The sequence below is a fragment of the Natator depressus genome, chromosome 11, assembly GCF_965152275.1.
Source record: "Natator depressus isolate rNatDep1 chromosome 11, rNatDep2.hap1, whole genome shotgun sequence".
In the NCBI taxonomy this organism is placed as follows: Eukaryota; Metazoa; Chordata; order Testudines; family Cheloniidae; genus Natator; species Natator depressus.
Window position 1 is genome coordinate 49,868,219 of NC_134244.1, and position 26,912 is coordinate 49,895,130.

The 26,912-nt window shown below is 45.3% G+C and overlaps 1 protein-coding gene across 8 annotated transcripts in view; it reads right to left on the minus strand.

Annotated features, from left to right (window-relative positions):
- The window catches only part of TFPI (tissue factor pathway inhibitor), a 251,209-nt gene that overhangs the window by 45,926 nt on the left and 178,371 nt on the right, over positions 1 to 26,912 (minus strand). The window contains exon 1 of one of the 8 annotated variants that reach the window (XM_074967748.1): positions 9,840 to 10,088. The exons of 4 other annotated variants lie outside the window; for them this stretch is intronic. The gene's annotated coding sequence lies outside the window, so the exon portion shown is untranslated. Of the gene's footprint in view, positions 1 to 9,839; positions 10,089 to 26,912 lie in introns of those variants that run through there. 3 more of the 8 variants (XM_074967750.1, XM_074967742.1, XM_074967749.1) reach the window with 3 other exon arrangements.

A 26,912-nucleotide genomic window follows, 5' to 3' on the forward strand; every position in this document is an offset into this window, starting at 1 on the left:
GATTTGGGGAGGGGTCCAATGGGGCAGGGAGGGGGCGGAGTTGGGGCTGGGGGGCACGAGCACCCACCGGCACCAAGGAAAGTTGACGGCTATGCCTGTAGTAGGCCCATAACCCTCTGGTTGAGTTACTGAAATCCTCTAATCTTGATTTAAAGATTTCAAATTACAGAGAATCCACCCTTTACTCTAGTTCAAGTAACCTGTGTCCCATGGTGCAGAGGAAGCTGAAGAACCTCCCAGGGTCTCTGCTAATCTGGCTGGGGGGAAATTCCTTCCTGACCCAAATATGGTGATCTAACTGACCCTAAATCACCCAAACATGGTGATCTAACCCTAAGCATGTGGGCAAGACTCACCAGCCAGACGCCTGGGAAAGAATTCTCTGTAGTAACTCAGTGTCCTCCCTCTGTAGTGTCTCGCCTCCAGCTGTTCGAGATACTAGCTAGGAGCAGTTGTGGATGGCCCACATAGCCCATTGTAAGCAATCTCATCATACCATCCCCTCCATAAATTTATCAAGCCCAGTCTTAAAACAAGCTAGGTGTTTTGCCCCTTTACCCTTTGTATGTTACAAAGTCCTTCCTCTTGCCTTTGTCCGCTTCTGCTCTATCAGTTCTCTCCATCCATCCTGTTTTACCAACTTCTCCAGTCTCACACCCTTCCTGCAGAGATTATGGAGAAGCAGCACACTGTGCTTCCAGTGAATGCAAGACTGTCTTTATTTCCTGTTTACACAGACCCTTACCTCCTGGTTATATGTCCCCTACTGAACACACTGAATAGTAGGTCTAAATGTCATAATAAGCACTACGCTCCCATCTTCCTCCCTTCTTTACCTCAATTCAATTCTTTCAGATAAAAACTTGGTTTATGAAAATAAGGTATTTTTCAGAGTACATATATCTGTATGTAGATAGATACATGTATACACCCATATTATATTATATAATATTATGTATATATAATTGGACTGTTAAGACATTCAGTTAACAGACCTAAATAACCATGTGATCTTATGATTGTAACCTTTGTTCTCCATTCCGTTATTCTCACTGTTTGCTGCTCCAACTCATTGTATCATGTCTAAAATTAGACTAAGCACTTCGAGGCAACTGAAGTGCTTAGTCTGCCAGGCATCCAGAACATTTTTGACGCTATATTGATAAAAGTAAACATTGAACACAAGAGGTGCTAGGATAAGGCCTATGGAACTCTGCAGCTATGGGCTGTTGGAGAGACTGATCGGTTGCCCAGCAATTCCCCTTTGTGCTCTCTCTCTGAAATAAAAAAGTGGAGACGACATTTCAAGATATTCCTTCCAGGTACTGTTATCAAGAAAGCAGCAGCTCATGATTCATGTTGCTGATATCAGCAGTTGATATCTGGCCTGTTTAGTGGCCTCAGGAAATCACTGATTAATGGCCACTTACACTGTGATGAATGCTGTTTCCATGCCACAGCCTAGCCTGGTTGATGATTAGAATTAAAAAAAAAAAAAAAAAAAAAAGCTGTTTATTAAGTGTTGCCTGGCCACTGCTTTCTCAGAATATTAAGTGAGACCGTTAGCTGAAATGCTTGCTGCCAGGAACCCTTGCCTTTTGAGATCTAGACCAGGACATAGTTAAGAGTCGCCAGCAGCATGTGCTTCCTTTGGGAAGTATTTGTGTTCTCCTGTCACCGAAGGGATGGGCAGGCCAGGGGTGGGCAAACTATGGCCCGCGGGCCGGATCCGGCCCATCAGGGCTTTGGAGCCGGCCTGTGGGATTGCTCCCCGTGGTGCCGCAGGCCCTGAGCTGCTCTCAGAAGCGGCCGGCACCACGTCCCTGCACAGCCCCTGGGGGAGGGAGAGCAGAGGTCTCCATGGGTTGCCCTTGCCTCCAGGCACCGCCCCCACCCCGGCAGCTCCCATTGGCCGTGAATGGGGAACCGCAGCCAATGGGAGCTTGGGGGGGGGGCGGGGTACCTGGAGGCGTGGCAAGGGCAGCGTGCGGAGCCCTGTGCCCCCTCCTCCCCCAGGGGCCGTGCAGGGACATGGTTCTGGCCGCTTCCCGGGGCGGCACCCCAACTCCCTGCCCTGAGCCCCCTGCCTGCACCTCACACCCCTCCTGCACCCCAACTCCCTGCCCTGAGCCCCCAGCCTGCACCTCACACCCTTCCTGCACCCCAACTCCGTGCCCTGAGCCCCCGCTGCACCCACGTGCACCCCAACTCCCTTTCCGAGCCCCCTCATACACCCCGCACCCCTCCTCTGCCCCAATCCCTTGCCCTGAGCCCGTTCCTGCATACTGCACCCCCTCCCACACCCCGCACTCCCTCCCGCACTCCAACCCCCTGCCCTATAATTTCCCCTCCCAGATGTGGCCTTCGGCCCAAAAAGTTTGCCCCCCCCCCCGGCTTAGGCAGTCTCTAGGTTCTAATCAGCCAAGAAGGGAAAAGGATCCATTTCCATCTTGAGTGACATTCACACAGTGCATGAAAAACAAAAATAAAAACCAAACAGATTCTGAGGAGGAGTTTAGGAGAACTGCCCCAAATTTGCTTATGCTTCTCTGGGTGGATGTAATTCCCCATGTCATTCTATGAGATGCATAAGAATGATACATGTCCAAATAAAATAAAATAAAATGATTTTGTACGCAAATAATATAGCATCAAGATAGTGACACAAACCCACAAAATCAGTTAAATAAGAAATATAACCAACTGATTCCTTTTAGTACCTAACTCTAAAAGGTCTGGTTTGGGGTCAAATTCTGCCACCCTTACCCACAGTGACTACTATGATACGACTCAGCATAAGTAAGGGTGGCAAAATATGCCCTTTGAGGTTTCCCTACTGCATCCGTTGTCTTTAGGATGTGGATGCATCTTATGATGCACTTGTCTTACCAGTGTCTCTCTTTGCTTGTGTAAGTTTGTGGTCCAAGTTTAGGAGAAGGTATTTTTTATCTGAAGCTAGACAAGCATTTTTAGTGAATCACATTTATAATCCACTATTTGGTCAAAGGCCTATACCACATTGTTTAAATAAAGAGCTCTGTACAAGACATCCTGAACTGCTAGAAATATAATATTACATTCAGTATCTGAGTTAAGTCTGAAGTGCAGTTTGTGGTTTACGTCAGTACATTTTTTAAACCAGGAATATTATATGTAGAGAGAGACAGATTCTATGTCAGCAATTATTTCAAGAGTGAGTGGAGAATAAATATTTGTCAGTGAATAAAGATAATGGCTGACCTGACATCATTTGGGTTGGGTAAAGAGGAAGTAAAATCAATATCCAAATCAACTGGATTTTAGAATTCCCCAGTCTTTCATGAGTTCATCAGAAGTAGATATTCAGAGACATTTTGTACCATGCCTTCACTTTTATGTTTTGAAGAGAATTTGTAGTAAGAAGGATTTCTGAGTACTTTCAATCCCTGAAGAGCCCCTAAATTTTATTTAATGCCCCACTTTCCATGCTTATGGAGCCCTCCATAGGCCTAATCCTAAACTCAGGTGCACCTTGGATCAGTCCCAAGTTTGCACCTGAACCCTCCCTATATACTGACACTTCTGGATTCCAATCCCTCTGGTTAAAACCTAGAATTCTGGTTACCTATTCCAGGGATAGGAAATATATATCTTTTAGTTCTCAAAAAATTGCTGAACCAGTTTTTGCTCAATCCTTCAAAACCCCCCAAAAAGTTGGATCCTAGGCTGAGAACAAACATACTGTGTATTAAGCCAAAAAAGGAAACATTTGACCAAGTAATTAGCATTTGAAAATAGCCCTTTGTAATAGCAACTTGTGCAACCTTAACTATATAACAACAAGATATTCAGTTGGGGGAGTCTAAGAATGAATTACTGCATTTGTACAAGGGACAAAAAATCTCAACGAGACAACTGCAGTCCTGTTCCCATCTCTCCTCACCCCCTTGAAAAGAGTATTTTATTAAAAGTAGCCCTTACAAGATTGCCAATGTTTGGGTAGTTTCCCAAAAGGAAATTCATCTGCCTCATTCTAAAGAGCAAGTCAATACAGAAAGTCCATTATCTTCTTACTAAATTTCCCTACGGTCACACATTCCTAGTATATTGTGTCATCTTGGGAGGAATGGGTGAAGGTTCTAAAGCTTACCGTCTGAGGCTGTTTTTGCAGTTTAGGAATTTCTCATATCAGATTAAAAGAAAAACAAAATCCAATATAAAATTCAACTGCTGCTTAACAAAAAGTGTATCTCTACAAAACCAAAAGTTTTACAAATGTTTGCTTAATGTTCAATGGAGGCCTTAAGATTTAAGATTCAAGTGGAATTATTATTTTTAAGGTAGTATATACAATAAAGCACAATTCAAAATGTATTGTGCGTGACCTTCTGCTCTGGGGGTCAGAAGCAGCTGGGCCATGTACAATTTTTGCCAATTGCATGCAGGAGACAGGAGGGGATGGAGTGAGCATGAAGAGTGTGTGTTAGTGGTCTCTCCATTTACTTCCCCCAACCCCTGATCATTCTTGGCCAGATTCAGGTATCCTCACTCCACCAGAGTAGCACCTTACTCCACATGTGGTCCTATTGACTTCATGATAGGAAAGATTCAGTCATGCATCAGTGACAGCTTTTCGTTACATCAGAATATCAGGAATTTAAACTCAGGCTCTTATTGGCCCAAAGAGTTAGAAACAGGAGCATTGTACTACTGGAGAAAGGAGACTCCAATTCTCCACTGGGACCATGCACCCTAGTAAGTCCCAAGATGACTGACTTTAACAGAAGATAGGATAGGTTACTTCTAGAGCTCCCTCTGAGATCTGTACAATGGAACTAATGGTAACTGTTGACTTTACAGTTGGAGGGTTATAAACTGCAGTCCCAATAAACTTTAAAACTTTCTAGACCATTCCTAAAATGGGTTTTTCTGTGGCATACAAGGTTATCTGATGGTCTAGGGTGGTATACAGGCCTTTTCAAAACTGATTAGGGATAACCTACATAACATATACTTGTGAATAATACCTATACCTTGTCCAAGACCCTCCCTTTCTGAAGGTGGGGGAAAGTGAGTGGTATAGGGGCAGCTGCAAGCCAAATGGGAACTTCCTTATGACAGAAATCCTAACTGTGAATTCCTTTATGATGGGAATCCCCAACTATCCCTATCGAGGAGCTGTAAGTCCTATAGCCAGAGTGGCACAAAGGAGACTTAACCTGGGATCTGTCCCCTTAAATCATTTTGATGGCTAGAATTAGCAGAAAACTTTCTCCACATTTGTAGGGATTTTGCTGAAAAAAACCTTTGTGTTCTCTGACCACTTTTCAGGAATATATTTTTCACGACCTGCAGAATTAGACCTTTTGAATATACTTATTTTGCTTTGCAGCCTGTTCTGCACTAATTTCTATAGTAACTAGAGTTTAGTACCAAACTAAAGTCTTCTGTCTGACTAAATGGAAAGAAAAACAAAAGGTGGGTTCATATATTAGCAACTGACAGCATTAGAAAAAAGCATCAAGTTACATTTCAGTGACCATGAAAGTGACTTACTCAAACTGATAGCACAGGAAATGGAAGAGGTGAAAAATGCAAAAGATATGGTAAATTCAGTAACAGTAAGACATAGGTTATGAAATTTTGTGCGTAGTCTTAAGTTGTATTTAGTACAGTTTAAAATTAAGGAGAAAAGAATCTAACTAGATAAGATTATAGCAATTCTGACTTAATTTATTTCACTACTCCCTTTGGATAATTCACTGTGCTTAAAATTATATATCATTTCCCCCCATTTACTCTAATCAATAGGATCCCAAACTGGACTACATCCCTAGTTCTCATCACTGAGCTAACCAAAGCAGGGTTTTGCCTTGTGGTAGAAAAGGTATTTTGATCCACGCAGTACTTTTTAACAAATGATAGCGCCATCTTTTTCTCATTGACACTGCTGTAAGGAAGAAGAAAACTAGGCCTATCATTTTTAATCTGACAGCATGCCTACCGGACAAATATTTACTGAATGTAGCTTGATTTGGAAAAGGTAGGAGTAGACATTAGTGGTTTCTGTTTGCACTCAATTAATATTTGAATGTTGAAATGCTGTTTCTCACATATTTGTTTCTTCTCCCTCTAAAAAATAAAATGTGACTGAAACAAGGTAAGTCTAAAAAAATCATGACATATGTTTCAGAAAGCAGTCAGATGTTTTGCTTTTGACACGATAATACCAACAACAATAAAAAAAAAAGCCCACATCAGAATTTATTTCTGAATCTGAAGTATGAGGGAAGAATATCTGCTGGATAAAATGTCCAATTTTTCTGTTCTATGTTCACCTCAGAAGATTGATTGGTCTTCCTGTTTTGATATGAGGCAACAATTACTGGACTGTAAACTATGTGCCAAATATAAAATGTCCCCCAACATCATGCAGGCAGTAAACCAACTCCAGGCCTGTGGCATGTAGGTGCACTGCATGTGTTAAGGAGGAGAGCAACTGTAAAGAGTCTCTTCTTTCATGGTGTACCTAAACAGCACCGGGCAAGTACTAAGATTACCGCTAGGATCGAGACTCAGTGTTATGCCACAAGGCCAAGTCTTCAGCTGGCTAATCCTTGATTGCAGCTGACAACAGGGTTTTGAGGGGCTGAAGGAATCAATAGAAAATGATACTTTTTTCTGTTTTTGAACCATTCTATAAAATTTAACAGAAAATAATATGCCAACTGTCGAATGGTTCAAGGACCCATAGAATGGAGACCATTCTCAGTTCAACTATATTTGTGGAGGTTCCATTTGACCAGATCCTGCTATCAGGTTCTCCCCAACAAGCTGATGTTAAAGAGTGTGTGCATAGATGGGACAATTTTCATCTCCCTGTTGTCCTTGCCAGATTACCCACTACTTTTTAAGGACTTAGCATCTTTAAATGAAAGAACTTAATGTCTTTGGGGGTGATTGGAGGGGCTTCTGTTTTTGTTATTTTTTCCTAGATTTCTGCATGAATTTTCAGTGGAGCAATGCTGAGGATCTGTCCCCAATTCCCCCTCCCCGCAGACTCTGCATTAGTAAACATAAAAGATTAATATAAATAGCTGCCAGATTTTCAAGATTGTGATAAGAACATTAGAACTTTTAGAATACTAGCAATATTTCAGAAACATAGGAGCTTGAGAGGGATATGCAAATTTACACTAACCAATTTAGGATCAGGCCATCTACGTACTTTGATATGGTTTACAGAATTTCAATACAAAGCTTAAATGGAAGCTGCTGAAAGATACTGATTGCTTTAGATTATCAAATCTAAAGGATTTTAAAAATATAATTCATTTTTGGCCAGGTTTGCTTTTCACATTTCATTCTAGGCAGGGGGCAGGCACCACCAATTTGGTCAACTTAATATAATCTCGCTACACACATATATACATCATTTGAAAGCTTGTTATGTCTACTTTAAGATGAAATATTATGTGGAACTGTCAAGTGGCGCCATTAGAGATAAACAAGGATCCCCCCCTTTGAAATCTACTTTGACTACTTTGAAATCTTTACATTTGTTTCTTTTAGCTTAATGACTCTAAGACATAAAATTCAGTTTTGTTGTAACCTCAAAGCAACACAACAACAATCTAAAGGGTAAAACAAACTCTAATAATAAATTTGTCCAGGTATCATTGAAATGTAATAGCTCTAGTGACATTTCTAGTCAACACTATTATCATCATCTTGGTCATCATTACAATCTTCGTTGAGAGAGCATGAGTTGCCACAGTCTTCACCACCTTGGCATGTACACAATCTGTGCAGAGAAGATTGTTCTGACTACAGACACAGTTGATTGTTCAAAGAAAAGGAGTATTTGTGGCACCTTAGAGACTAACCAATTTATTGGAGCATGAGCTTTCATGAGCTAAAGCTTATGCTCAAATAAATTGGTTAGTCGCTGAGGTGCCACAAGTCCTCCTTTTCTTTTTGCGAATACAGACTGACACGGCTGCTACTTTGAAACCAGTTGATTGTTCAGTGACCCCTACTAGTACAGGCACAAATAAGATGTTGTAGAAGCTCGGAAACCATTGAGTCTTTGAAGAATGCAGGGTATAGTTTGTCATCCACGTTCTTCCATCCTCGTTTGCAATGGTGATCCAATATCTGGTTTACTTATGTGTGAAGACATCTAAATCTTTGTTTGCCACGATGCTCTTTTGACGTGCTCTTCAAAACTGTCCTCACAAACCTGGGAGTTTGGCCAGTGACTTTTCCTTTTCGATGGCTAGATTGAGATGCAAGCAATTCAGGTCTCTGTGTATCTCCTTTTCTTTCTCGCTCTGGTCATACAGCACTCTCTTCCTACTTTGTGAAATGTGATAGGCCAGATTCACAGGCCCAAGAAGTCTGCTTTGCTTAAAGCCAGCCTAAAACACAAGTTAGGATTCCCCTAGGGTATGGCAAGTTGGGGATTCCCCAGGGAAATGGGCATGGCTAGAATGTGCTGTGTTCCAGTAATCTCTAGAACATTAAGACTGCTGTAATTGTGTACACACACACACAGCTAAATAATCATATTGTGTTCACGTTCAGCTTAAACAATAGTTGAACCTGGCTTTTTATAGAAATTGAGATAGCAACATATATCTAGGAAACACTGTGAGCTCATCTTTCAAAAAAGTTCAAAAAAAAAATTAACAGATATCTACAAACAACCCACCCACGCACACCAAAGCCCATTCTCAGCTTTGCTCCATAACATTATTAGGTGCTAGTTATTGGCAATTCAGAAAGCATGCCCTTATTGTTCCTATCTATCTGACAGCTGAACTTCCTGCCTTTATGTCTGTCCATAAGACGTTCAGGAAGGATGGTTTATTTTACATTTTCCCTGGTGTGCTTTTATGACTAATTTAGAGAACTGAGTCACACTGACATTTTTCATATCTATGTCCCGCCGCCCCTGTCATTTTCTCCTTTGTCCATTTCTCCGCCACTGAACATTAGTGCTATGTATCCTTCTTCTCTTATATTCCTTATACCAAACCTAGTGAGTAGTTATTTAGATTTTGTCACTTGTTTTTAAATCCAGTTAAATATCATTGTGCTTTCATTACAGAGTTATCATAAAAGAAGCTCAAGTTCATGCTGATCCTGAAGTAGAATTTTGCACAAGTCATTTTTTGTTGCTTGTTCTATTTTTTCATATTTCAGTATGACTACAGTCATTACCTTGTTCATTGTTTAAATAATCTATGGACAAGACAGGGAAAATATTCTTTTGATTTTAATAATGAGTGAAATTGATTTATGGTTACATGAGATTTGTGTAATTCTGCTAAAGCAGACATAACATTCTGCTAATTCTTAAAACTGTAATTGCCTCTAAAGGCATGGGCTCATAGGATTTGAAAATAGTCTAGCAGACAGACCACAGAACACTGCCTGAATAAATCTGCCTCTCTCCCTGGAGCTTCCACTGTATTCAACTGAGTCCAAGCATTGTTTGAAAAGCATGAGACATTTCATGACAAACTCTGGGTTACTGGTTAAAATTAGCATAAAATGTTTCACTGATCGTTTGGATCTAAACAGCCACTGCTATCCATGAGCTTGCCAAAATGCCCATATCCTGACATGTTCACTACCAGCAAATAGTTCCTATTGTAAGAGAACTGTTTCTTCAGTCTCTTTAGGAAACAAAAATCTACATTTTTGCAATCCCTGATTACTAGACTTTGCTTCTGGACATCTGACTACAGTACCTAACACATGCTAAGGAAAAACCAACCAACTTTTGACATCCTCTGGGCAGAATTTCTTGCCTTCGTCCCCCAAAGAAAGTCTTTTGCAAAACAAAGACTTACAAAGTACTCACCAACCAAATTGCTGTGAGCAGTTCTTGAAAGAGAATTGGCGAATTCCTGAAGTGTGTTGAGCTTGCTTCTCCACTATCAGTTCTTGTTGAAGATAGGACTTGGGAGTGGGGGAGATATAATGGGAAAAATGCAATCTGATCCTGCTATAATGCAGCTGTAGCAGCCTGCTGATTACACTGCCAGAGGTTGCTCCTCTGTTTGCTGTGAAGAGAGGCTTATTCTGGCTAAGATTCAATGAGATCCGAGGCAGGGGGAAGCTTCCTGTTTAGAGTGTTGTGACCTCGCTTGCTTTTTAGGGTAACTTTTCTAAATAGCGCCAGCCAGGAAAGAAGCGTGCGAAACTGGATAAGAAGGAAGTCTAAATGCTAGCTCAGTTTGTGTACACTTCAGTACATTGATGACAGTCATAAAACTGCTTCACTGTTTACTTCACAGAGATATGTTAAAACTTAGCATGTATTCTGCTTGCATCATATTCCCTTTATGTAATAAATGAAGTTCTGTTCACGAGGGAAATGATTTATCCATTATATGCGTAGAACTAGATTCAACACAGGGTCTACATTGGCTTCTGCTGTATGGTGACTATAACTTTTCCTCTACTGAGGTGCCTTGTGAGCACCCAGTGCAGCCCCAAGAGCTGGGGGCACTGGATTGAAGAGGGGCATGGCGAGGGATGTGCAGATATAGCTCATCTCCTCAGCAGCATCTGCTGATCAGGGTTTCTATGGAGCCCCTGGTTAAAATTAAAAGCTGTCCCGTTGCTAGAAATATTGCCTGCCCTCCATTGTAGGCAATCCCCCAGCCCTACCCGAGTGACAGTAGTCCTTGCTCACACAGGAGGGACAGGTAGGAATTCTCTTCACCAGTTTATAACTTCAAAGGTGATGTTCCCAGAATGAGGTACTTTTACATAAGGCTAACATTTTCAAAAGCCACTAGTGAGTTTTGAGTGCCCAACTTTGGGGGCCCAACCTTAGAGGTGGCCTGATTTTCAGATAATGCTGAACACCGACTCTCTGAAGATCTCAGCTTGAACATTCAAAAATTGAGACACCCAAAATCACCAATCCATTTTTGAATCTCTTGAGGTATATGTTTACAATTTGGGTAAAAATACTGGATGAAACAAACTGAATCACAAGCCATGCTGCCTGATACTATTTTTCTTAATCTGGTAACCCTTATTTACCAAATCATCATGAAAGATTCAGAATAGTCCCCAAACCATGCAAAAGTGTCCTGCTTTAGGAGTATTATAAACCCCAAACTCAGATCGGTTTTGGGGGAACTATGCCGAGTTTTAGGCACAGGGGAAAGGGTTTAATAGCTTTTTTAGAGATCTTTTATGGAAGTCAGGCAAAATTTGCCAATTTCAGCTGAAATTAAAAACAAAAATTGTCATCCCCTGCCATGTTCCAAACCTCTTTGAATTTCACTTAACTTTGAAATTCTAGTAGGTGTTTCTATGGAAGGGATCAGCCAGACACAACAGCTCCCTTTTCATATATTGGGGCCTAGTTCTGTATACACTTACGCACAAGTAACTTTTATTGTGCATAGTTCCTTTGAAACCAATGGCATTTCTCACATCAATAAAGTTACATGTGTGAGAATATGTTTGTAGGGTCATGACATCGGTTCAGCATCTTCAGTGAAGATCCATAAACTTGAATGCTTTTTTGGAGGGGGGGGGAGTAGGGGGGTAGAAACCACATATAAACAATATTCTCAGGGACACAGGGAGAATGATGTGTCTATTTTCATTAAAAATTGGCTGACTTACAAGAACTTTGATAAGTAATGAAACCAAACCAAAGTTCAAATTTTTCATTGTAGATAGAAAGCACAAAATGAGAAGCCTAGCTCAAAGGACAGCATCTCTCATTTGAAGACGAGACTGTTTTCCTTTAGATTTTGATGAGGTAGCTCCAGTTCTCCACATATACATTCAATCCTCGTGATTTACTAAATGACAACTATTTATCTTTGGATTTCTTTGATTTATAATTAGGAGCTGACAGACTGTGACTGAAGTTGGGAACAGACTTTGAAGATGAAACCAGACTGATTTGAGCTTTCAGCATCACTAAATAAGGTCTGACATACAGTCTGACCCAAAGCCCACTGAAGTCAGTGGAAAGATTTGCAGTGCCTTTAACAGGCTGCTGCAATTTTTACAGGGTTTTTCTTCATGTCTTTTGCTTTTATTCAGTAGATTCAGTGAGATGGAATTTGAGAGTTTTAAATCCCTAGAGTCATTAGAAAAGTGCTAGCATTGGCATATTATCTCAAGGAGACCGCAGTAATTTCTCAGAGTGTACAACAAACTAACAAAACAGAATGTTCACTGACTTAAAGTCTCCTCCTAAACTATCATCACTCTGTAAATATATCTGGAATAGTAATGCAGTGATATACTGTTCTAGGAACTCAGAAAGTTTAATTCTGGAATTTTCTAACTTTTCTGTGTGCAACTTTTCAATCTGCATGTTCTTTTATTGTATTTTTATGTAATATATGTGCATACACATCAATCTTCAGTACAAAGATTACAATTACAAATAGCCTTTGATAAGATTTCAGAGATCTGATTTCTGACGTGATTTAACACTGGACTCAGTGTACGGCCATACTACAAGCCACCAGAGAGATGAACACTAGCTGCCACAGGAACTCAGTTAAATCGTGATGAAGAGACATGTATAAAACTGAAGTAGTCAATAGAGACAAAACAAACAAAAAAACTAAACATGAGCAAATTTGTTGTAGACGTGCTTTTTAAAACACTGCTCTCACTTGCTTCCCTTATCCAAATCTGAATCTTTCAATAAACTTCTCCTCTCTTATTCTTGACAATACTAAATGAGTTCTATACAGACAGGGTCCTTCACCCTCTATATGGTGTCTGTAATGTAGCAGCCCAGACAGCATCAGCAAGAGCCCTTTATAACAAGCTGCAGGTGGCTCCCATGCTCAGCCAGGCAGATCCACTGGACAGAGTGGTGAGCCTTCCCTGAATTTTTTTCTGTATCTTTAACCCTTTGTTTTCCCAATAGCCTGTTAAAGTGTGGGTATGGGCAGGCAGCTAGTGGGTATGAGCTCATAACAGGAATCTCTTCTGCTGTTGATAAATTTCCTCATGGAATTCAATGACACGGAAGCCCCACTGTGTCCCAGGACAATCACTGTAAATTAGCAATACTATTAAGGCTTTGCATTTTCACATTGACTTCCATCCAAGGAGCACAAAGCATTTTAGAAATATTACCCACCTGCGAGATATTATTTGCACTTTACAATGGGAAACTAAGGAAATGAGAAGTAAAGGATCAGCTTTGCAGAAGTAGGTGTGTGCAAATTAATTTGTATATGCCTATGATAAGTGTGCAAATAGCTGGGGAGTGCATGTGTAGCATATGTCATGCACATGTGGTCTGTTGGGCGCATACCTTACGCTTGCACAAACAGAGACAGATATTCAATTGTGCCACGTCTAATTCTGAAATTTGGCACCGTGAATGTTGCAGCTCTGACAGAGATTTGAGTTAGCCACCCAAGCTCAGATCTAGGGGGTCCGAGCAGCTGCCAAAGCTGTGATGTCCACACTGTTATTTTTAGCCTGCTAGCTCAAGCTGAGCTAGTATAACTCTGTTTACCCAGTTTGGGAGGCTGACTCCCAGCTATAGTGTAGACATCACCCTAGGGTGACCAGACAGCAAGTGTGAAAAATCGAGACGGGGTGGGGAGTAATAGGAGCCTATATAAGACAAAGACCCCCAAATTGGGACTGTCCCTATAAAATCCGGACATCTGGTTACCCTACGTAACCCCTGTGATTTAGTCAAGGTTACACAACATATCTGTAAAAGAGCTGGGACTATAATTCAAAATGTCCTTAGTCCCAGCCACAGGTGCCAACTTTCCAGAGTGCCAGGGGGTGCTTGTCCCCAGGCTCTGCCCCAGACATCACCCCCACTCCACCCATTGCCCTAAGGCCCCATCCCCACCCTGCCCTGCTCCACTCCTGCCCTGACTCTTCCCACCCAGTTCCGCCCCCTCCCTCAGCTCGCCCCATCCCCGCTCCACCCCTCCCTCCCCAGCCTCCTGCTTGCCGCGAAACAGCGGATTGCAGCAGGCAGGAGGTGCAGGGGAGGGAGGGAAAGGTGCTGATAGGGGGGCTGCAGCCCTGTGGGTGTGCCAGCCCTGGAGCCCCCACGGAGTCGGTGCCTATGGTCCCAGTCCAGTGTTTTAACTGCAAGATTGTCCTTTCTCTAAACATGTGCTGTGTGGTGCCACTATAGGGGTACATCTATACTGCAATTAAACCCCTGCAGCTGACCCGTGTCAGTTGACTTGGGCTCATGAGGCTTGGGCTGCAGGGCTGTGAAATATTGATGTAGATGTTTCAGCTCAGACTGGAGCCTGGGCTCTGGGACCCTTCCCCATGTCCATTCTGAGCCCAAACATCTACACTGCAATTTTACAGGCCCATGGCCTGAGCCCTGTAAGCCTCAATCAGCTGACATGGGCCAGCCATGGGCATTTAATTACAGTGTAGACATAAATTAAGTGACCTAAAACCAACCCAAGACGCCTTTACTGAGGTGTGTTTTCTGATTAGCCTCGCCACTGGAGTTAGCACACTAAAAACAAAACAAGGAAAAAAACCCAGTATGTAAGAATTATTATACATGGAGTACCCCTCCTCTGCACAACTTTTAAATGGAGTGTTTTTGACAGCAGGTTACATTTGACAGGTGCCTATAGCTCAGGTAACAAGGAGTTCTGCTGCAGAGCCCTGATGAGGGGTCACTCTCAAGCCTTCAGTCATGTGCCAATGGTAAAGAAAAATAGGAAGAGTTGCTTTCTGACACTGAATGAGGAACTTCATCAGAGGAAGGATGTAGGATTCATAAAGGTTTATGCGCTTGGCAACATTCAGGGCACACCCGGAGTGTTGTGTAGGAGTAGTGCACACACAGCTCCTTTCAAGGGCATCAACCTTGGAATCTCGCCAAGATGATATGAACCATGGGAAGCCTCCCAGGACTGGGCTCAAGGCCCGAGAGCAAGGAATGCGGTAGATAGAAATTGGTAAATAAGAATGTTAAACAAAGCCAGTGTATTCCTTTTATCTGTTGGAGAATGTAATGCGCGGGGGGAGAGAGAGAATAAAGGGGAAGGTGGAAAGCTGACAGGCAGAAGCCCGTTAGCAGAGACCAGCTTGCTTGCTTGCTAAAAGCTGTGTTCTGTCTTGTCATTGAACCGCCACAACTGGCGCCCAAACGTGGGGCCCTCAGCACTCACCTCGCCCGGCAAGGGTTTCAGACGCGTCACTCATCCGCTTCGTGGATCCCAGTGAGTATTTTTCATTGTGGTAAGTATGGGAAGCTCCCTCTCTGCTTTGCAAGTGCAACACCGCAATGAGCTACAGTATTTGCTGCGTAAGGCTCAGCATGACTGCCCCACTCGAGAACTCACTCTCCTGCTACAGGAGGTGAGTGCCCAATGCCCGTGGTACCCTGAAGCCGGAACCCTTAAGCTAGCGGACTGGGAGCGGTTGGGCCAGACATTGCACAAAGAGCCTCGGGCGTCCGTGCAGGCTTTACATGCCTGGCACCTCTGCCGCGACGCGATACAGCGTGTCGCCCCGGACAGGCCCTCCCTCGCGAGGCTGGTGATCTCGCCACGCCCGTCCGCTCCTGCAGCCACCCCCCCTCCTACCGATGCAACACGGTGTGTCACCTCAGAAAGACCCTCTCCCGCGCCAACAGAGGGGCTGCCGATCCTGCCACCCCTGTCCGCTCCTGCAACCATCCCTCCCCCTGCTTCGCCCCCAGTGCCTCTATTACCACTGCCTCCCTGGCCTTCCCCACCGGAGCCGGTGTGTGATCGCCCTCCGCCCGTGGGGCCCCATGCTCCGGGGCCCCCCGGGGGGTCGTCTGCGTCTGCTCAGAGGCTTTCGCTGGTGCAACAAATGGTTCACGCAGCGAAGACTCGCTCAGATATTACAGCAGAGGAGCTGGCTGATCTGGTCTCAGTTTGTCCGGTGACCTGGCAGGATGATGGCCAGGGCAACCAGGTTGCAGACTGGGTCAGTTTGCCTTACTCGGTGATCAGAGAGGTAAAGAAAGCAATTCGCGAGTTCGGCCTGACTAGCACGTATGTGCGTGGTCTCATTGAAGGGATAGGTACTGGGTACACCCTGATCCCTGAAGATTGGAAGGCGCTGTTGCGCATGATGCTGACACCTAGTCAGTATGTTATTTGGCTTAGTGAGTATCGGCAGATGGCGGAACACCAAGCCCAGGTATATAGAGAGCAAGGTGTCATTTATGAGCACTTGGCAGGGGAGGGCCAGTTTGCTACTGTTCAGCTGCAGTCTCAACTCCCTCAGGCCGTCTTCCCCATTATTTCCACCTGCGCCCAGCATGCTTTCCGGAAGGTCCCGGATTCGGGCAGGCCTACTAAAAGCTTTGCCAGTATCCGTCAGGGTGCATCAGAGTCCTTTATGGATTTTACCAACAGATTGCAGGAGGCTATCCTCCGACAGGTGGATAACCCTGTGGCAGCTCAGGAGATCCTGTTAAAAATGGCGGTTGAAAATGCGAACGAGGATTGCCGCCGTGCTCTCCAGGCTGCACAAGCCTCTGGAATTCTAGAGCTGTCGGACATGCTGCGGGCGTGCCAAAACATCGGAACCCAAGCACATAAGGCTGGAGTTCTGGCTGCCGCCCTGCGAAAAACTGGGAAGGAGGGGAAGCGTTGTTACCGCTGTGGTAAGGAGGGTCACTTTCAGTGGGAGTGCCGCTCATCGACGGCGCCCGCCCGCCCCTCAAAGAAGTGCCCCAAGTGTCGGAAGGGCTATCACTGGGCTAATCAGTGTCGTAGCGGGTCGGGAAACCGCACGACGGGTCCCCCCCGAACCCAGGGCCAAACGGGGGTGTTTCCCACTCAGACAACTGTTCCTCTGCCTTACAATCCATAGATTCCATGAGGGCGGCGACTGCCGGAAGTACAGGGCTTGATTTGATTATGCAGGAGGACGCTGATTTTCAGTTGCCAGGGGAGGTTTGCGCCATACCTACACAGGTGACGGGACCTCTCCCTGCCGGATTTGTGGGTCTGGTTCTCCCTCGCTCACACGCTGGGAAACAGGGTTTTTTTGTCATCCCAGGAGTCATCGATGCTGATTACACTGGTGTTATTAAGGTTCAGGTGTGGACCCATCTTCCGCAATCGCTCCCGCGTGGACGGTCAATTGCACAATTGATTTTAGTCCCCTATCAGGTGCCAGCCGCAGAGGATCGAACCCGGGGCGGGAACGGCTTTGGATCGACGCTGTCTCAGTCACCGTCTCACAATACGTCCTCTCCACTTGTTGCTCTGACAATGTCAGTCCGCCCCTCAAAACCTCAGTTAACACTTCTCTTAAATAATGTTCCTTTTACAGGGTTGGTGGACACTGGAGCTGATGTTACGGTGATTCGTGATCCGGAGTGGCCAGTCGGTTGGCCAACAGTTCCTTCTAAAGAGTTGTGGGGGATCGGGGGTAGCAAACCTGGGCGCCAAAGTTTGTCTTGGGTCACGGTCTCTAAACCAGGAGGCTGTGCCCTTGCTACAATCCGCCCTTTTGTACTCCCTGTCCACCTCAATATTTGGGGCCATGATTTACTTACAAAGCTGGACACCACCCTCGATATTAATATATAATGGCCCAAAATCCTCCCTCACCCACCTTGCCATCCGCATTACCATTGGTATGGCAATCCTTAGAGCCCATATGGATTGACCAGTGGCCCCTCCCTCTAGAAAAGCTGAAAGCGCTTCATTCACTTGTACAACAATATTTGCATGCATAGAGCTTGGAGAGCTTTACTAGTCCTTGGAATTAGCTGCTGTTATTTTGGCCTTTCAACTTTTTGCTGATTGTTTAATTTGATCGTGGACACGCATTATGTTTATCAGGTAATCGATCATTTACCCCTTGCCCTCATTACCCCTCAGGTCGATGCGGACCTTCTTCGCCTGTTTCTGTCCTTACAGTATCTCATCACCACTCGTAATTTCCCTTATTTTGTTGCTCATATTTGCAGTCATACCCCTTTGCCTGGGCTACTCATTGAAGGCAATGCGCGCGCTGATCGCGCGTTACGTGGTCAGGTAAATTCTCTTTTTTCTGACCCCACTGAAAGCCATGCCTTTTTCCATCAGTCTGCCTCTGTTTTGGCCCGGCAGTTTCATATTCCTGCTGATCATGCGCGTTCTATTGTTCATTCCTGCCCCCACTGTGCCGCTGCTGCCCCTACCTTTTTTTATGCCGTTAACCCTAGAGGTACCGCAGCGAATCAGCTGTGGCAAATGGACGTCACTCACGTGCCACAATTCCACCCCTATTCGTTTTTACATGTTTTCATTGATACCTATTTGGGATTCCTTTGGGCGACCCCACAGCGTGGGGAAGCCACTCCCAAAGTTATTCACCATTTGCTAGCCTGTTTTGCTGTTATGGGTCACCCGAGCCAGATAAAAATGGATAATGCCCCAGCCTATTGCTCCACAGCACTTTTCATCTTTTGTGCCCAATGGGACATCCGTCTCAAACACGGGATCCCTTATAATTCCACAGGCCAAGCTATTGTTGAACGTGCAAATCGCATGCTAAAAATCTTGCTCGACAAACAATTAAAACAAGGGGAGCTGCGTCTCCGAATTTTAGGAGACATTCAGCAACAACTGCATATCCTTTTGTTTACTTTAAATAATTTAACGCTGAACGCAGATCAGCAGACCCCCGCGGATCGCCATTTTCACAAATCTGAGGTACTGGAAAGACCGCGTGTCTTTTACCGTCAGCTGCCCGATCCGCAGTGGCTGGGCCCAGTACCTCTAATCACTTGGGGTCGGGGATATGCTGCTGTGTTTCTCCCTGCAGGACCGTTGTGGGCTCCGGCCTGGTGTGTGCGACCGGCACTGAAACAGCATGGCGTGGCACCAGGGCTGTCGAACCCCATACTGGATTTTCAGCTGACCTTGGAGGAGACCGCGGTGCCTCCCGGGTCGACAACGGCGGGACGGAAACAGAAGAGGCGTAGCGTCCCAAGCCAGCCCGTGACATGGGGAGCAGTAAAAGCATTGGTCGCCGCGGCTCAACGAAGACTGGCAGCAAACCAACAGCCAGAGACTCTTGAGACTTTGTTTGTGGCAATTCTCGCCCAAATTACTGCTAATTCTGTACTGATTGTATGCCTTTTGTGCCTGCTATTTCCTGGAGGGGTTGATTCGGGAGCGCTTTCTCCGTTACAGGCCCGAATGACATATAACCTATGGGAAAGATTGGCTTCAATAGCAAATGTTACCCACTTTTGTTTATTTGATTTTGTAGCAGCTGAAGAATTGTTAGGTACGTGCCTTATTCCAGTATGTCATCACCCTGAGGAAATTGGGAATGAGATGATGCTCGCCGCTTACTCGAACCTCTCTTCCCAGTACTCTAGCATGGCTAATCGGGGCCAGGCCAATCACACTTTACCTTCTTAAGCTTATTTTTTGCTGCTGCTGTGTACAATGTATTCCTTTTTGTTAAGGCTTTGTCGAGACCCGCCTTGTCTGTCCGGGAGTTAATTGGCTTGCAAATGCAAATTGATGGCTACCATGAGATGGCCGAGCACAAATAAACAAAAAAGGAGGGGATGTAGGATTCATAAAGGTTTATGCGCTTGGCAACATTCAGGGCACACCCGGAGTGTTGTGTAGGAGTAGTGCACACACAGCTCCTTTCAAGGGCATCAACCTTGGAATCTCGCCAAGATGATATGAACCATGGGAAGCCTCCCAGGACTGGGCTCAAGGCCCGAGAGCAAGGAATGCGGTAGATAGAAATTGGTAAATAAGAATGTTAAACAAAGCCAGTGTATTCCTTTTATCTGTTGGAGAATGTAATGCGCGGGGGGAGAGAGAGAATAAAGGGGAAGGTGGAAAGCTGACAGGCAGAAGCCCGTTAGCAGAGACCAGCTTGCTTGCTTGCTAAAAGCTGTGTTCTGTCTTGTCATTGAACCGCCACAGAAGGAAGGAAGTTATCCTGGAAACTTCTCTCTTTCAGCACAGATTTCTGCCTGGAATCTTCCCCTGTCTCTTACCACCTGACAGCTTGCTACAGTTTAAAGAAACACTACACATAACCTCACCCTCTCCTTTTGTAGAGTTTTTGTCCCCTGAATGCCTTCTAAAGGCTTGTCTACACTGGCAAGTTGTGTCAATGAAACTAATGTCGACAAGGAAAAAATCGACAAAAGCAAAGTCACCAAAGCATGTCTACCTTTGCTCCCCCTGTCAACAGATCATGTCCACATTCGGGGCATTGTTGTCGACAGCGAGAGCAATGGACTGTGGGTATGTACCCCAAAGTGCCTGGTGACACCATCCATCACTGTGGGAATGTGGAAACGGAGCACGCTGCATCCTGGGATGTGCAAAATGTACCATCATGCACCACTTTGTGTCCCAGCCCTCCAATGGTTGCTGGCTTCCTTTCGCGCTGTTTTTCCAACTGTCAGTCTTTTGTAGTGCGCGCCAGCATCTGCAGTGAGAGAGGATGGATCCCATGCTACTCTCCTATGCGCTGTTAGCTGTCATGACGACATCGCCCATGGCAGCACAGTTACTCGCAGAGTTACTGACAGAGGATGAATCGCAGGCACCCGAGTGTAATATGGACAGCAGCAACTTATCAGTGCTTTGTGCATTCACAGAGCAGCTGCATACGGTAGAGCGTCGCTTTTGGCCTAGGGAAACAAGCACTGATTAGTGGGATCGCATTGTCATGCAGGTGTGGGATGAAGACCAGTGGGTACAGAACTTTAGGCTGCGTAAAGCAACCTTCCTGGAGCTATGTGCTGAGCTGGCCCCCAACCTGCAGCTCAAGGACACCAGACTGAGAGCTGCCATTTTGGTAGAGAGGCATGTTGCAATCGCTGTGTGGAAGCTGGCGAATCCAGACTGCTGCCGGTCAGTTGCAAATCAGTTTGGAGTAGGGAAGTGCATTGTTGGGGCTGTATTACTCCAAGTGTGCAGGACAATAAATCGTATCCTTCCGCAGAGGACCGTGAGTCTGGGAAATGTGCATGCAAAATAGTGGATGGCTTTGCAGAGATGCGTTTCCCTAACTGTGGCGGGGCACTTGATGGCACACACATTCCAATTTTAGTGCCAGACCACCTTGCCTCTGAATACCTCAATAGGAAGGGATACTTCTCCATGGTGTTGCAGGCACTTGTGGATCACTGGGGGCATTTCACAGACATCAATGCAGGCAGGTCTGGAAAGGTGCAAGACGCACCCATCTTCAGGAACAGTGGCCTGTACAGAAAGCTGTAGGTGGGGACTTTCTTTCCAGACCACAAGATCACAGTGGGGGATGTGGAAATGCCCATAGTAATCCTGGGAGACCCAGTTTATCCCTTACAGCCCTGGCTCATGAAACCTTACACAGGGCATCTGGACAGCATCAAGGAGCATTATAACAACAGGCTGAGCAGGTGCTGCATGGTAGTCAAATGTGCCTTTGGCCTTTTGAAAGGTCGCTGGAGGTGTCTCAGTGGCAGGCTAGACCTTACCGAAGATAATATTCCCGTGGTCATAGCCGCGTGCTGCACTTTGCATAATCTGTGTGAATCTAAGGGTGAAATGTTTGCTCAGGTGTGGAGCACTGAGGCAGAGTGCTTGGCTGCATAATTTGGACAGCCAGATGCTAGGGCTGTCAGAGGAGCACAGAGGGCTGCTATTAACATCGGAGAGGCTTTGAGGAACCACATTGACAATGAGGAGCAGTAACACGTCTGCTTTGGAGTTGCTTCCCCGGTGCATCCATGTACAATTTTGGGGCCCAAGATCCACGCAACAAAATGCTTTAGAAGCCTGTTCCCAAGATGGATTGATTGCTACACGCTTTTGTAGAACACAGAATAAAAACGCTGTACCATTAAATACCTTAGCCTTTATTTATTGTTAAAAAGGGTAAAACCTCACAACTGTGTGTAGCTCCAGCTATCATTGTGCAAGCTGTGAGAGGGGGTGGAGCCATGGGGAAACTCAGGAGTGCTGTGAAATGAAAAGGAATGTCTCCTTATCTGCCGAAGTCGGTCGGCAGGGGTGTGTGGGGTGTTCCTCAAGATCTGTGCTGAACAGATGAGGGATTGTTACATTCCAGCAAATGATTGAAACATTTTAGTAACAAGGGCCTTTTGCAAGTAGCAATCACTTTCCCTCTGAACTCTAGGCAGGCACCCAGGTCCGCGAGAACCCCAATCATGGTGAGTGTCAGGAGTTGGGGGAAGGTGGTTGTGCATAAGGACAAAACAGTCATGGCTTGTCGGGCAACTTTGCAGGGAACTCATTCTAAAATTATCCCATACCTTTTCACAGGTGGCCAACCTGCTGGCTGACATCTCGCTCCTGCGAGTAACCAGGGAAACAGGGCACAACTACTGCATGCTTGTGGTTTTCACCCCAGTCTATAGGCAGCTCGACTATGTGCCACTTTGGTCCCAGCTCCACTGATTGCTAAATGGCATGGTACAGTTTCCTGCAATGGGGGAACTAACAAAGCTGCAGTCCCTTGGAATCTGTGACAGAGGATTAACATGTACCTCTTGGAAACTTTCCAGAGCTTCTCTCTGGAGGATTCCCTGCAGGTCTCAATGTCCATCAACACCCTGCTTGGCCATGCAGATTAGCTACACAGGACAACGTCCAGCTCACAGAAAACACGACCTGCCTTCCACTTTTCGATTCCCTACACAAGCCACAGCAACTTACCCGGCGTCTCATCTGCTTCCTGCTACCCGTTGAGCACTTCTGGAGTGGAGAAAAGTTCCTGGCTACCTGCCCCACTGGGTGACCCTGCTGGGAGCTGCGCATCCCCTTCTAGCTTGACTTCCTCATCCAGAATTTCAGCCTCCGGGTTACCCCCTCTTTCTGCTGCTTCCAAAGTGTCCAGGGGGCTATCGGCGATGGAGGTGGGGTCACCGAGGATAGCACTCAGCTCCCTATAGAAGTGGCAGGTGTTAGGGGCACCACCGGAGTGATGATTCGCCTCCCGTACCTTATAGGACGCCTGCCTCAGCTTCTTTATCTTCGTTCTGCACTGCTGCATGTCCTGATCATAGCCCTTTTCGCACAAGCCTCAAGAAATTTGCCCATATGTGTCCTGATTCCTACGGGTCACTCGCAGCTGTGACTGAACAGACTCCTCTCCCCATATACTGATCAGATCCAACAACTCAGCGGTGGTCCAAGCGGGAGCGCGTTTGGTGAGATAGCCAGCCACGCTCACCTGGGAAGCTCATCTGGGAAGCCAGCAAGCAGGAAATGAGATTTAAAATTCCTGGGGCTTGCAAGGGGGAGGGGCGGGTTGGCTGCAGGGCAGTGGAGTTCAAACCGCTGATCAGAGTGGCAGCATGGGAATTGTGGGACATTTTCTGGAGGCCAATACAATTGAAAAAAAAGCTGTAGTGTGTACACTGTCTGTTTGTCGACAACAAAGGGAAGGGAAAAGAAAAAAAAGTCTCTCACAGGGGTGGAAGTTTTTTGTCAGCAAAACTGGGCGTATTTTTTTTTTTAAAGTCACATTGCAGCGTGTACGGTATCACTGTTTTGTCGCCAAAAGGCAGTTTTTGGTGGCAAAACTTGCCAGTGCAGACAAGCCCTAAAACCTTGTAGTCTCAGTGCCTATCATCTAAAAATAATCTTGCTTACCAAAAGAAATGCAAACTGAGTCATATCCTTCCCTCCCTTGTCTGTTCCACTCTGAATGCTAAGAAATGCATGCAAACCTCGGAAAAGGAAATAATTCAAGAATATTCTTTCTACTGCTGTTTCCTACTGAGTTAAAACAGAGACAAGTCAGACAACAGGGGAACATGGGACAGGTAAAAGAAAACAATTAAATGAAAACAATTGCATCATTAACAAGTTTGGGATATAATTTTCAGATGAGGGCCAGGTCTTATTTTTCTGAACTGGGTTGCCTCTCTAACCAATATGTATATTAAAGCTACTGCATGACAGCTTCTCTGACATTGCTCTGCAATGGAGTATAGATGTTTGTGATCTCTCATTGCCCTCTAGTGATTGCACTTCATATCACAGCTGTTCAGCTCATTTAAAGGCATCATGAAAGTGCGGCTCCGTCCCAACCTCCCACAAATGAGCTCTAGGTTTATACCTGTAATACTCACAAAATGCAAGGATAAGAGTTAAATTACTTTAAATTTTTCCTCCATTCAGGACAGTGACATTATGCATCACCCCCATTTCTTCCTCCACATTATGTCATCAACATGCTGATGACATCACAATTTCAAAATCTCACCCAAATTCAAGCTGATCTATAAAGGACGATAAAGGGGACATTTTTTGAAAGTTTTTCCACAGTTCTCCAATGTTTTCTGTTATTACATCACAGAATTTAAACTAATGTTTAAAAATCCAGGCAAAAATCAAAGTTCTACTGACTTCCAAGGGAGCGGGAGCCGGGCCCAAAAGGCCTTCAGCCTGATCTACTCAAGTGGTCACGATCCCAGCTGCAAGAGATAGCTCAAGGCAAGAAGCCAGTCTGTACTGGTAGCATGCTGATGGGTCAGGTCATAGTTGGTGAGCTGTGCTGAGTTAGAAGCCCAAAGGGCCTGCTGAGGTTGAGATAGTGGAACAGGAGCAAGATGAGGGGCCAGGAATAGGGCAAGGTATCATAAAATGCAGCAAGGTCTATTTGCAGCAGCAAGCAGGGGTCAGCCTAGTTACACAGACGCCCTCCTGGTGTTTCTCCCAGGCCTTAAATAACATGCTTGAGACAATCAGGGGACTCTGACACCACCAAACGGGGCCTCCATGGGCAGGGTAGCCACAGAAGCCAGAGCCCACAGGGCTACTAAGCTGGTGTTCCCTGCTCTGCTGTCAAATGGTGGCGTGGCCACAGCAGCTGCTTAGGAGCTAATAGCTGCAGGTTCTAGACCTGCAGATCCTCCCACCTGCTCTTCTTTCTCTAAACATCTTCCTTCTCTCCTGCCATCTCACTCCTCTTCATTTTAGCTGGGTTTTTTTAAAGAATTGAACACAATGGGGAAATAGAATGGGGACCCCTGCTTGTGCTAAATATAAGAATGAGTCAGATCTTGATCCTACAAAAACACAGGCATTGTCACGCTAACAAATCAATGGCCCATCAAGGTCAACATCCTGGCTTCACCTGTGGCCATTACAGAGGAAGACACAAAACCTCAGTGAAACATTTTTCAATACTAAACTCTGGGCCAAAAATGTCTACCTGACACCATTGGGTAATCTACCATGGAACATAAAGATTAAAAGTCCTTGAAATTGTAGCCTAGCCTAACCAATTCCAGTTTTGGGTTGTTATGAATCATAGGACACTAGCTCTCAGAATTTGGTAGTGCATACTTATAGGTAAGTACTGTAGATACTTCAAATGCTAGATCGTGTATGCTGACACCTGGTGGAGACCAATAGGCCACTTTCATATATGATGAGTAGAAAAGAATCTTTTAATAGGGCTGGAGTGGAAGGGATGTGCATAGCCAAGACACACTATTGTTAAATTTGATTAAGAGTGTAGCCCACAGAGCTAGCTTAGCCTTTATTATATTCAGCAGTAATGCAAGGAATCTACCAGCTTGTATCCTGTAAGACGTTAGCTTAAGCAAGTTAGCATAAATATTGTCAAGCATAGTAGGCCTGTGACCCTTGGCATAGATAAATGGCCTTGTACCCAAGATATGAGTTCAAATTCATCTTCTCATGGACCACTTCTATTTCCTGCACTTCAAAAGCAAATTTCTAGTCCTATGCCTAGCCTATGCAGCTTGGCTAGGTTTTGCAGAATGCATGTAGGGAAAGAAAAGAGAGTCCACCACAAAATCCACTGAATGGTTCCCTATGGTTGAAGTGAGATGTTATTCCTTTTTGACCTGAGCTACTAGTCAAAGCTCAGGGTCCTAATTTGGAGTAGAAATTGATGATGGAGACTGGTATTTCCTTTGCTAAAATCTTGTTTATTTACAAGGAATGTACAAAGTCCCATTTCTCTGAACATAGGAAAACCCAAAACTAGGGGGTTGGCTCTTTGCTTACAGCTCAAGCTTTCAGTCAGCAGCCCCAAACAAGAGCCTTCCTCTAGGCTTCTCCCAGGGTCACCACCATGCCTATAGGCTGCTTTTTGACTTGCTTGCTGCCTCTGAGTCTCTCCGTTTCTTGTCTGCCTCTTTCCCCTGTGATGCTTCTGAGGCGGACCCAGGGTTGTGAGGCACCTCACTACCATCTGCCATTAATGTAAGGAAACCTTGTCTGGGCCTGCCATGGGTCAGCTCCCCAGCTTTACAGGCCATGGTCAACACAAGCACTCCCTTCTAGGTCTATGCAGGGTCTACTTTCTCTCCACAGGTGGCACACAGGTGCTGTCCCCAAGCAGGCCCCCTTGCGGCCCTACAGACCTGCTGCCCTCCGCTCTCCCTCTTGGGTCTTACAATGATTTTACTCCCAGAGCAGGCTACTTAGACAAAGATTCTCCATTTCTGGGGCTTATTTAGTAACTCTAGTGCAATGAACAAAACTCTTTAGCCCCTCAACTCCACCCTTGTTCTGGGAGCCTCTGTGCTAATTCGGGCAGGCTCCTTTTCTATATTCAGGAGTCCCACAGCCCCTGCTGGACCGGTGTAATATTTCAGATAGTCTTACTCTACCTGTATTCAAAAGTTCTGCAGCCCTCCTAGTGCCTGGGTGCTATAAGCCTGGCAGATTTCTTCCCCTAGGATCAGCCTCTTTCTGAGTCTGTGCTAACTGAAACCAACTGCAGCCTTAAACCAGCTTCTCCCAGTTAGCTCCTTTTACAGTTCAGTCCTACCGCCCTGCAGTGGGAAAGCTCACTGCTAGTTATGAGGGAAGCAGCAGCACATACGTTGTCCTTTCCCAGGGCTTGTCCTGGTTGGCTGGGATAGAGGCAAGTCTTGCCCTATACTGCACTGCAAGGCTCCTGCTCCAAAGCCC